Here is a 14,107-nt window from a genome sequence, read left to right as displayed (position 1 = left end):
AATGTCTTAAACATGCAAAGAGAATAGATATTTTGCATGTCTGCATATCTGTACTTTAATGATTACAAATGTAATGTAGTCGGCTTTAAATACATTAGTCACAAAGATTGAAATAGTAATTTCATTTTTCATTTAAAGTTAAAAAGGATTACGAGTCTTTTACAACGAAATATTTTCTCTATTTCTTAAGTCATAAATTTGTATGTAGGGCAAACTATGTTTCTCCCTTATTCAAAGAAAAACAAGTCAAACATAACTTTCTGACATTTAGAATTTATTTTTCCCTTTGATCTGACATTTCGCATTTTAGACATTGCGATTTATTGATATTACCCAGAAGTCTTATTATTGAAAACCACAGGATTATAGTGTTATAACATGAATATTGGGGATCATTGATATAATGTTCAGTATTAAATACTGTTGAACTTAGATTATATTTTTTACCTTAATATTACATGAGCTTCCGAGGGCAACTTTATTTCACGATTTATAATATTCATGCAATAAATAAAGGCAACAGTAGTATACCGCTGTTCAAAACTCAACATTTTTATATTCCTTCAAAAGGAGGAAAAAACCAACAACAAAGTATATTCCCCATCTTTATCGACACTACCCACCCATGCAAACATCCCTCAATATATAGTCATGATAATATGCGAAAGCAAATCAACAAATTTTTGACGAAAATAAATATCCATATACACCAATCAACTTTGGGAAAATACTACAACGGTGTTCTCTATAACTATGTAATTGTAGTTTTATGAGAAATAAAGTAAGTATTCGTGACCGGATTCGCTCATTTTGAATTTTCACCATATAAAACAAAACGTTTCAATATTTTGCATAAAAGTGCTACATGGAATGATCTAAAATTCGAAAATGAGTTGAAACTGATTCGCATCCTGGCACAGTTTGATTTGTTACATATAAAAACTGAAATGACAAAAACAAATTTAGCCATTTGACAATAAACTTTCTATGTTGAATTTTCCTTGAAGTTCTGTATTTTTGTTATTTTACTCTTGAAGGAATCACACTTACTCAAGTTGAAGAGTTTCTTGACTGGTATCTGGTCGTTATTGAAAATCTTTACAATAGTTATTATTTGTTTGTTTTTTAACAACATCATTTAATATTTATTTCAATTAATGGCTTGTTACAATACCCTTCAATCTCCTCCTAATGTTCCCTGTTACATTCCACTAATCACTCAAGGAAATTATTAGTTTTGAAAAGCATAGTACATCAAATATATATTATACATAAGATCACTCATAATGATTATTCATATGTTTTCTTATGCATGTCATGGTTGCTAAAACATTACTTTTTATTGTGAAACATACTCTTCTATTGAACTCATTAGGAAAACATTGAGAAAACATTGACATTTTTTGTTTTTTGATCTGATATGGAATAGGTTTTGTAAATAGAAAAACCAACAATTCTTCAGAAATAGTTACAGTCAAAACATTCCATTTTTGGGGTCCAATAGGTGGTTCATTTTTTTTATTTATCAGAGACTTATATGAAATGTTATTTGATAGTGATTCTAATTGCATAGGTAAATCTTTCTATATAAATTGTTTTCTTTTTATATTAACAGTACTTCTTACAGAATTTTTCGATTTTAAGATTGCTGCCCAGTCTTTTCGTATTGGTTTTCATTACCAAATTAATTTCAGCTACTGTGGATTCATTGTAATTTTCGTTGGATACCAATTTTCGTGGATTTCGTGAGAACAGGGGAACCACGGTTGTGACTTTTTAATTTTTCACGAATGGAACCTACCGAATTAGACTGTTTACCTGCTTTGTAACATGAGCAACACGAATGCCACGTTTGGAGAAGAATCTGCTCTCCTTCCGGAGCATCTGAGATGACCACTAGTTTTTGGTGGGGTCCGTGTTGTTTTTGTTGCCATATTAATGACATTTTGTTCACGCATCTTTGTCAATCTAATGGGAATTCCTGTGACTGTCGTACAAGTGGGAGGTTTAGCGCTTTAAAATCAGGTTCAATATACTATTTTCTACATTTGAAAATGCCTGTACCAAGTCAGGAATATGACAGTTGTGGTCCATTTGTTTGATGTGTTTTATCATTTAACTTTGCAATTTGCTTATGGACTCTCCGTTTTGAATTTTACTCGGAATTCAGTAATTTTTTAATTTTTATTTTTGAATGTTGGACGAAATACAATTCTGTAAAAGAATAAATGCAGACTTTGCAAAAAGCACGAATTTAAATATCTACGAATATGCAAGTTTTCCTCAATCCATGAAAATTGATACCCACGAAAATAAATGAATCCACAGTATCCAGTTTGATTTAGTATTTAGTCTTGATAAATGCAGCCTTTTTCATTTATGATATCATTTACATAAATAAGATCGCTTTCAATCCAGTTTTTTTAAACTATTGCTTTTTACTCAAATTTAATACATTCATTGTTCAATAATATATTTTTCTTTTATCTGTAAATGTTTCAGGTTTTTCGTTAGACCTCCACCAGTAAATTTTCAACATTTAACGATATTTGTTTTTATAAAATCTGGAATGTTTTCAAAGCTTTCCTCTGGCTTCCCCACTGTTTGTTTGAAACACTAACCAGTTTGACCCAAAGGTATTAAAAAAGAGCTAAGGTATATTTTCCCAACCTTCTTTATAATCAGCTAATAGTCTTATAATCTAAATAGCTTTTAAAGCAATGAAATTACTTCCTATATCTGTAGGAATACATTTATAAATAACTGCATTGTCTGAGTCTTGCAATTAACGGATTTCTGTTCATGTGAAATATCTGATTCCAGACATCTGCACCACAATAAACTTCCTTGTCTCAGAATGCATGCTAAAGGTCAATTCCATGTAAAACTGTTCATTGATTTCAAGAAACCATCTTTTGCACTAATTATCTATAAAAAGGTAATTATAAGAAAATCATATATTTTTGTACTAATTATCTGTAACCTGTAATTTTAGGAAAATCATAAATTGTATTTTTAAGGAAACATCTTTTTCACTAATTATCTACAAACAATAATAATCAGAAAATCATATATGTTGAGGTAACATCAGTTTGCTATGAAGTTCTATATATGGTAATTCTTATAAAATCATATATGGTTAAGGAATCTTCTTTTGCACTAATCATCTATAAACAATAATTATATAAGAAAATCATATATCTTAAGGAAACATCGTCTTTTCTAATTATCTATCAACGGCAATTTAAACAAATCATATCACATAGATAAAAAAAAAAAGTACCTCATGTTCTAAATTTAATTTGGTTGTAATGAAATTCAATCTGATTAAATTCAGATCATGTTTCTAAGATTTGATTTAAAGTATTTGACAAAACTTCGTTTTACTTTCTGTTATTGTATTTAACCACCAACCAATGAAAGTATCCCCTTAATAGTTATACATTTGCAGGCGCGTATTAATTCTACAAAGCTAGAGGATTTTGAAAGTTCTTTATAACAGAAAGAAGAACAGAGCGTTATCAGTTCCTTGTAAGTACAGATTATTCATACAGTGATCTGTACATTTATTTCAGATTGACTGAAATAAAAAAAAAAGTCGGCAAACTGTGAATGACATTTTGAGTTTGAAAATAGTTCATACAGCCGAGAAAAAAACTGTTATTATTCAGGGATTGTTTACATATGATTTAATATACGTTTGAACAAAGACTGGAGAGGATAAACTGTAAACATAAAGTAAAAAAGCTCAAAAATCGAAAATTTGTAAACAAAATTCACTTGTTATCTAATGTTGTTATTTCGTAAAAGTATTTTTCTTTTGAAATATCATATCATCAAATCTTCATCATTCGATTTTATAAACTAAATTATATTACTTAGTACCAAATAAAAGCTAATTAATGTTACCAAATATATACACGTTTGTTCTTTATCTAAAAAAAATTGTAATTATATATTAGACTATTTAATCTTTGTTGTTGAAAAAAAACCCATTGCACAAGGTCATACTTCAAGTGAACTTTCCAAAATCCGTCTAAATTCTGAGCTATTTTGCTACTCATTCATCTCAATTTGTCGCCAACGCCTACGAAGATTGATTTGTTTGTATAGGAGACAACTCAAGGATCCAAATATAACAAATAAGCCCGAAAACACAATTGTCGAGATCTATGTAAGGATCCGTGTAGAATTTTGTTCTCTTTCTAAAACCATCACTGAAAATATGTTGAAAAGGCAACGCAAATAAAACATTATATTGTTGAAAATAATCTCCTCTCAGAAATTATTTTGGAAATCAGTAACATGACACTGCTATTTTCAACAACTATTGTCCATGCCATCTACATCTTAAAAAATACTATGAATTGTAAGTTGTTTTAATACGATAGCATAGCACTCAATTTAAAGTTTAATACTTTATAAAATAAATATAGCAATTATAATGTAATTATTATTATCAGCATAATTTTGATTATTATTATTTTGGGGTTATTTTTGGTTTAAACCAGTTGCAACGCAAATAATGGAAAAGAAAACCTTGACCAAACACATTTCTTTATACTGAGAAAACAATTGCTAGCCTGACAAATAGCCACTCCGTACTTTACAATACTAACAGACCAGTGGTTCTGTCAACTTTACAAATGTAAGCGACAAAAGAATAAAGATTTGCAATAAGCTTGAATCCTTTTTATTCAGTTTTGTCTAGAAGCTAATTCCTAATAGTGTTCGGCATTAATATAAAATCTCAATACCATAGCTTAATCCCTTGTCACTATATCAGATAAATGGCCAAAACATAAACAGCATTATTATACATATATATTGGACCTCATACCACATCACCCTATATTTATATATGTAAACAGACATTTATCCAATTTGTTTTTGCACAAATTACGATGATTTAACTGACTGGTAATTTTTCTTTTCTCAATGTGTCGATAAAGTTGTTTCAGGCGTAAACCCGGCTTTCCAAACTATAAACGACTTATAAATGAAGTAATGCCAGTGTTAGATGCTGATTGTTTTAGTTCATTTTTATTAATTAGGTAAAATCAATCGCACTGATCACTCTTTAACCATTATTTTTTTTATTTAAGATAAAGAAGTTTTAACGATCCTCTTGAATATCGACATAATATCTTCCAATGATGGACACAGTACTAAAATCAGGTAGTTTCATTTATTTCCAGAAAAAATCAATACACAAAGTAAGGTATGTAATGTAGTGCCACTTTGGATTGCAAGAAAGTGCTTTTTTCGTCTTTTTTCGTCTCAAATAAAAATGTTTGCCACTGGAGGTTAAGCAACCATTAATCAAACAAAAAGGCTTCAAATTCCCAAATTTGACTTCAGATTCTTATAAAGCTTTAACTTTTAAACAGAAAATGTGTTGTGATTGCAAATGACACATCTCTTCACAAAAGACCAAATGACATAGAAATTAACAACTGTAGATCATCGTACGGTCTTAAACAATGAGCTAAACCCATATCAAGTATTTAGCTATAAAACGCTTCGAATGACAAATATAAAATAATTGAAGGGAGAAAACTGACGGCTGAATGTGTGTATAGTATACAAAAAAACTGTAGTTTTTTGCTGTATGTCATATATTTTGTCGTTAATTCATTTTTTTAATTTGTCTTCTAAGGGCTTTTATTAGCTGACTGTGAAGTAGGAGTTTTAACTTATTGTTGTATAAGCCGTACGGCGACATATAGTTGCTCACTTATATGTCATTTGGTCCATGGTGGAGAGCTGTCTAATGGTAATTATTCCATATCTTTTTATTTTTATATATAGTTAATTATAATCTATACATCATTCATGTTGCAATCCAATTACAATAATATATGTCAATCTCCCGTGCAAGTGGCAGTATATTTCCTTTTCACAAAAAAATATCAACCCATTAGCTTGATTCGATATTAAGAAATCACACTTAATCACCCTATTCATTAATCCATTCAAATTAACATTCTTTTGACAGAGCTAGAAAATAGCATTATTATTTCAATTTAAGAAGTTGCCATATAAAAACGTGTCATTTCTTCAATATCACAACCTTATCAACCGGAGACACCAATGTTTTCCGTTCTTTTTTCATTCAAATAAAACTGTTGCCACAGTGAATCCTGTGTAAACCGAATCTTGCACAAACTGTCTAAGACATACAAAGTTCACAAGTCCAATCATATTAAATTGTATGTGTTGTGAACATGATTAATCAGAATGTCTGTCAAAATCGAAAAAAAAATTCTTATGTCACGAAGAGGTTCGGTTTTGACAGGTTTTACTGTATTTACATGTAGATGGTATAAGAAATCAAAACAATGGTCTGAAATACAAAAAGCTATCATGAAGCTGCTGTCAGTCAAATAAACTGGTTTTACAATATATGTTATAAATATCGATGTAATTACAGCATCAAAGATTACTGTGATGTAAATCCTTCTAGAAATTATGTAACATTGACTTCAGTCATGCTTTTATGTAATCTTTGAGTGTCATTTGTCAAATCTGGATTACAGAGAATATTTCAGTTTCCAACATATTACCGTCAATCAATGCATGATGTAATCATGGTAATGTAGAAATATCTTAAAAACTTAAGAAAATGGCAAAGTTGGATTAATATTTTGATAATGAATTCGCTTCAAATGTAAAGATAGTTCAGCTAGGTTAATTCGTCAATGCATGTTTAAGCTATAAGCTAATAACGCAAACATGGTTTGTTCAGTATTGATTTTAAGTTAAGAAGAACACGTTCTGGTTTTTTGATAATACTCCAAATTACAAAAAAGAACATAAAATACGCAGAATTCATTTATAATGTATTTTCCCTTATCTAAATCCTGGAGTTACCCAAGTTGTTCTGAAGGGATAAGCAGTGTTTCTAATGTTTTGGTGGTATCCTCATGTTACTCGTCGCAAGGAAAACTCGCAAATCACTATCTCAATTGAGTAAAAGAGAAATTAAGGCTACGCCAAATGGAACGTGTCATTGATCCTCTAAATCTGTAAAACAGGGATACCATAGCTGTCGACCATATCATGATGGCGTCTGTAAAACTTTCGAAGCGATGACTTCAACATTTATATAATTTATCTGATTGGATCATTGGTTTAATTGCTTCATTATAAGCAGCGAGTGTGTATCCTCAAGCTCTATAATATCGTTTAAACTCGGATAGACGATACTGTAATATTGGTACATAGAAAAGGAAAATTCATATTTGGAACATTGATATCGTGTTATCGTATAATGCTTGCCTTTTCGTAGGGTATGGATGGGAGTCCTTTATTTCAGTATTCTTTGATGTTGCTGGTAATTTTTCTCTGTTTTTTTAAGATATTTGCCACAATTTTTGTATTCCTTATATTTTAGCACCCATTCTCGGCTCTTAATTTTTTTTACACTATTTTTCTCTATTTTTTTATTTTTGATTCATTTTTTTACAGTAATGACCTACCTATACAGGCAAAAATTGCACACATGAATTTCACATGAATCTCACATGAAATTCACATGAAAATGTCACGTGAGATTCACCTCAATTGAGCTTATACATACAACTCACGTAAAAAAATTTCATGTGAATTTCACGTGAATTGAGATTCACATGAATTTAATGTGAAATTTTTCACATGAATTTCACGTGAAATTTACAATAAAAAAAAATGATATTTTTCAGTTTTTAATTAAATTTGTATATGTTGATGTTATTTGAATTACACTATTTTAAAAGTTCATGTGAATATCACATGAAAAAAATATGTGATTTTCATGTGAAATTCACATGAGTTTTACATAGATTCACGTGAAACTCACAAAAATGATCTCACGTGAGTTTCACGTATAAGCTCGTTTGAGGTGAAGATTCACATGAATTTAAATTCACGTGAAATTGATGAGAGTGAAATTTGTCTGTGTATTATTCTCTATTCTTTAAACCGCCCATTCAGACCTACAGAAAGTACCCAATCTCCAGATTTCACTTATGTGTTTAGCATGTTTAGTTGGCAAGATTATTTGTAATGCTTGCTTGTTCATTTTTTTTTTATTTTCCTTGCGTTCATCCTGCTGTAACTTAACTTGAATTTATTATATTTAAAGGCAGACAATTTTTTCATATACCGATCCTGTTTTCCTTTTCTTTCATTGTAAGCAAATTATTGACTCAGGATATTTATTTTAATCGGACAATGGAAGTATTGTATATAATACTTCCATGATCAGACTTAGAGGCTGAAGTATAATTGAAAAAAATAAGAACAATGCTATATGTAGTATCACCCCACTATACGGTCGATACTTCCATGGTATGTTTGCGCACTAATTTATCAGCTCATGGGTGAACCATCCACCATGTACAGCCGGTGTTTCGGTATGTGAGTTATGCTCTTCGACCGCATAAGATGGAATGTTATAAAGGATGATGATAAATAAATCATGCAGGCTATATTGGATATGAAAACAGGAAATGTAATGTAATTTAAAAAAAAGGGCAGATTCAAATCAAACGGAATGTAACAGTAAACTTGTCTGGTATATTAAAACTGTATGATATTGAGCATCAAATATTATCATAAACAGAATAAGAAACACACAATTGTATCTGATCTATATGGAATTGACCGTGACAAATATGTATTTCGTCTGAATGTTTTATAGATGAAAGTCAAATAATCCAACTCTCTCTCAGTTGAAGATGCAGAATATATTTCCACTTACATTATTATTTTATGTAAATGGGCATAGAATATCTAACAAAAAGTGACATTATCACTGCCCGTCAACATACTGTAGACGATGACGTGATAACGGAAAATATCTAAGCCAATGCGAAATAAAAGTCAATAGGAATAGTTATCAAAGGCTAAAGTAATTTATGCCTGGGATAGGACAATCCTTAGTTTTACGTAAAATTCAAAGTTTTATAAACAGGAAATTTATAAAAATTCTGACATTTAGATGGAAAAGCGACGCAAAATCTTGGCTAAAGTGCTGCAGAAACCACAATAGCGTTCAAGTCTATTCATATTACTTAAAGTTGTTTACATTTTATATTTAGAGACTTACTCTATTTGCTTAGTACATAAATACGTATCATCGTGCCTTGAATGTCTTAATCGTGCAAAGAAAATAGATTTATTGCATGTCTGCATATCTGTACTTTAGTGAATACAAAAGTAATATAGTCGTCTTTTAATACATTAGTTACAAAGATTCAAATGGTAATTTCATTGTTCATTTAAAGCAAATTGAAAATTAAGCATCTTTTACAACGGAATGATTTCTTCTTAAGTTATAAGTTTGTAGGGCAAATTAGGCTTCTCCCTTATTCAAGGAAAAATCAAATCAAATATAATTTCCTTCTGACATTTAGAAGTGATTTTTCCCTTTGATCTGACATTTCACATTTTATACATTGCGATTTATTGATATTACCCAGAACTCTTATTTGTGAAAAATCATAGGATTATAGGGTTATTACATGAATATTGTGGATCATTGATATTATGTTAAGTAATAGATACTGTTGAACTTACACTATATTTTTAACATTGATACCACAGTTCCTCTAGGCCACGATCGCACTACGATCTGTGGAAAAAATGCAAATGTTGATGATCGTAGTACAATCGTGTGGATCGCAGTAAGGTCGTATCACAGTCGTGGTGAGGTCTTGACGATCGCGATGAGCGTGGCCAACTTTGAACATGTTCAAAACAATTGTGGTGCGGTCCTGGCGAAATGGGGTCGTTTTAGAAACGTAGTGAGAGCGCACTAAGGTCGTTGTAAGATCGCAAAGGTCGCTGTACGATCGTAGCGAAATGGTGATTCTATTCGGAGAGACTGCACCACGATCTCACAGCGACGTTATGACGACCTCACTACGACCATCACGTTCTCACCGCGACCCAATTACACTTCCACTACGACTATAACACGTTGTTCAAGACCATAGTACGATTCTAACACGCCCTTGCCGTCCTCATCACGCTCTTCTTACGACCTGATTACGTTCTTAATACTAGTACGACCATCCTTCTCATTGTCATTTTCACATGAAATATATTATATATCTCCAGGTTTTGTTTGACTGTATGTAGTTCTTTCTCTAACGGCTCAACCATGCTTCTCGTTTATATATTTTGACCGTTGGTTTTCCCGTTTGAATGGTTTTACACAATACTTTTTTGGGCCCTTTATAGCTTGCTGTTCGGTGTGAGCCAGGAGAATTGTCTCATTGGCACTCGTATCACATCTTTCTATGTATATTGACACATCTGTGACATCTCTGCTATCGTTCACTAAAATATCGTCATTTGAGCTTAACGGAAAAGCTTATTATAGGTTGTTATTTAGATTGCTCATACTGCGACCTCACCACCATCTAAATTTATTTTAGATCGCGGTGAGCGTAGTGCGATCGTGGTCTAGTGGGATTGGGGGTTGAAATATAGGAGTTTATCAAATGTAGCTCTCTCCATCTTATTCCAAGAATATAAAAAAAAATAATAACCCATCACCATCAGCATCGTCCATCCACCAAAAATGGCTAAGTGAAAAGCTCAAATACATAAATATACAAAATGAAAAAAACTGTCATAACTTTCAAAAATGATTTAGATTAACTATTTTCTAGATTAGCAGTCAACATAACCAAATAATAAAACTTCAATGTGAACATCGTTTTTGTTGTTAAATATCCATTTTTTTTGTTTTGGCACATTTTTAAATATGTGTATTTGTTTGACCTATTTCTAAATATCAGGCAACTGCTACCTTATACTTATTACCTTTTGATTTTGCCATTTAAAAAGGTTTTTCCGTTTTAAATTTTCCTTGGAGTTCGATATTTTTTTTATTTTCCTTTCAAGGAATCATAGAACTCAAGTTGAATAAAAAAAAATAGAAGTATACCGCTGTTCAATATTCATAAATCGATTTAACTGAAGCTAATCATGGTCACAAACCAAAACTGAGAGAAACACACCAACTACAAGAGGAAACAAAACGGAACAACAGAAACTTAACTGCCACAAAAACACCAATATATAGAACGGCCTATATGATAGTAACTAGTCTGTCGTATTCCTGAATTGGTACAGGACATTTTAAGAAATACAAATGGAGGGTTGAACCTTGTTTTATAGCCAGCTAAACTACTCAACTTATATTGCAATGTTAAATATAACGCTTACATGACAACAGAAAAGTTACTGCCGTATAAGTTGGCGATTTGACCGTCGAAAATGCAGTGTTAACATCCTAACCATTTAAACATATAATTGCAGGGGAAAGCCATTTCAAAAGACTGTGTCATTTTGACAGCTCGGAGCAGAACATTTCAGAATCTATTTATAAATAACTGCATTGTCTGGGTCTTGTAATTTATTGATTTTTAAAGTTCTATTAATGTGAAAAATCTGATTCCAGACGTCTGTACCACAGTGAACTTCCGGCTTGTTCAGCATTGCTAGAAGTCAATTCTATAAAGAACTGTTCATTCATTTCAGGAAACCATCTTTTGTACTCATTATCTATACAAAGGCTATTTTGTTATTTGGATGGAGAGTTGTCTCATTGGCACTCACACAGCATCTTCCTGTATCTATTTTAAGGAAATCATATATTTTGGCCCTTATTATTTGTAAACTGTAAATTTAGAAAAATCCTAAATTAAATTTCAAGGAAAATATTTTGCACTAATTATCTTTTAAATGCAATGAAAATATGAATAATAATGCTTTCTCGAAGTTTCCCTTTTGTATATGTACAAAATGGACCATCTCTATTATTAATTATCTTTGCTGTTTTTATACTATTCCAGTTTGAAAAATGCGTAATTCAAAGGTTACAGAAGAGATCATAAAACTTATATTTACGCCGTGATTGTACCATAGTAAAGTACATACACATAACTGGATTTATAAATGATTGAAATAATATTGGCAAATCAAGCACATCTTCAACATGATTGTGGATTAGCTTATAAATATCAATAATTTTTGAATAAATTTAGATTGAAAACTTATTTTTAAACTGACTTGTACTTGTTTTTCAACGTTTAGATTTTGTCACTAGTTCTGATTGGTTCTCTTTTTAACTATTGACTCCACCCAAAGGCTTGTGTACCTTAACTTTTAATGATTTCATGAATGAGCTAACAAAGAATCTACATATTGCTTCATACTCGTTTGAATCTGCTGTAAGAAATTTGTCAACATTTCCTTGGATGATGTTTAAAGCTATAAATGGTAGTGTGCATTGAAACTATCATCACAAATCAACTTGTTGAAGCTATACTAAATAATTCCTAAACACAAACAATCTGAACACAAACAACAGGAACAATGAAAAAAGGTTTTAAGGGGCCAAGTTCTAGATAAAAATTTTGAAATACAACTACTCTGTCACATACATGCATATATATGTATGCTAAACTATGAGATGTTTAGTTTATGTTGGGTTTTGTTTTGGAAGGAGAGGGGGTGGGGAGAATAGTAAGTTTATTTTGCCTCTTTCTGTTAATAGTATGAACGTGTATTGCCATGTATTATGAACATGATATAGTATGAATGTCTTTTCTAATGCAAATTTAATAGAATAAATAATCAAAACAACAACATATGCATCTTTCTTAACAACATATACAGTAAAAAATATGTGCACTCGTGATACACGCAGGAACGTAGACAAAAGAAATGAATAAAGGCAACAGTAATATACCGCTGTTCAAAACTCATAAATCCATGGACAAAAAACAAAATCGGGGTAACAATCTAAAACTGAGGGAAACGCATTAAATATAAGAGGAGAACAACGACACTTGCACAATGAGCAGTGCCTTTTCCTACCATAAAAAAGTGCCCTGCCCTCCACTTGCACCCTGCCCCTTATGATTTCTAGCTGGAGCACTGATCTATAAACATGATTAAGGGAAACATCTTTTGCACTCATTATCTATAAACGGTAATTTAAAGAAAATCATATATTTCAAAGAAACATCTTTTGCGTTATTTATCTATAAACGGTTATTCTAAGAAAATCACATATTTTAAGGAAACATCGTCTTTTCTAATTATCTATAAACGGTAATTTAAACAAAATCATATCAAATAGATTAAACAAAGAACCTCATGTTCTAAATTCAATTTGGATATAATGAAATTCAATCTGATTAAAATGAAGATCATGTTTCTAAGCCTTCCATACAAGGACCTGACAACGCTTCGTTTTACTTTCTGTCCTGATATTTATACATCAGCCAATGAAACCCCCACTTTAAAAGTTGTAAAGGTGCGTATCAATTCGACAAAACTAGTGGATCTCAAATGTTCTTTTAAACAAAAGAAGTTCAAAGCGTTTTTAGTTCCTTGTAAGTAATTGGTCACACAGTGATTTGTATTTCAAATTGACAGAAATTGATAGGTCGAATATAAACTGCGAATGAAATTATGATTTTATAAAAAGTCCACACAGCCGATAACAACCTGAGATTTTTCAGGCTTTGTTAACATTAGATTTCATAATCATTTTGATTGTAGAATGAAGACTCAATAATTTTAACTCAAAGAAAAAAGCTCAAAAATTGCAAATTTGTAATCTTTTAATCTCAATAGTAGTATCATCATCTCTTCATCATTTTGATATTTGTAAAATATTTAATATTACCAAATAAAGCTGCGTATATCCACGTTTATTCTTTATTTTAGAAAATATTTATAATAATGTATTCATTTTGGTTAAACAAAATAATGGTGAAAGGTCATACTTTACACGAACTGTGAAAATTCCGAGATCCGCATAAATATACAGTCCTTTATTTATACATTCATCTCAATTTGTCGCCATCTCCTAAGAAGATTGATTTGTTTGTATTGGGGACAACTCAATGATCCAAATATAGCTAGATGTATGAGGTTTCAATATCTCTATCAATTAAGCCCTAAAACACAACTGTCAATATCCGTGTCAGGATCCGTGTAGGATTTTGTTTTCTTCTTAACCACAGCTGAAAATATGTAGACAAAGCAACGCAAATAAAAACATTACTTTGATGAAAATAATGTCCTCTTAAAAATTATG

The sequence above is a fragment of the Mytilus edulis genome, chromosome 14 (assembly GCF_963676685.1).
Source record: "Mytilus edulis chromosome 14, xbMytEdul2.2, whole genome shotgun sequence".
In the NCBI taxonomy this organism is placed as follows: Eukaryota; Metazoa; Mollusca; class Bivalvia; order Mytilida; family Mytilidae; genus Mytilus; species Mytilus edulis.
Note: the sequence above shows the minus strand (reverse complement) of the source record.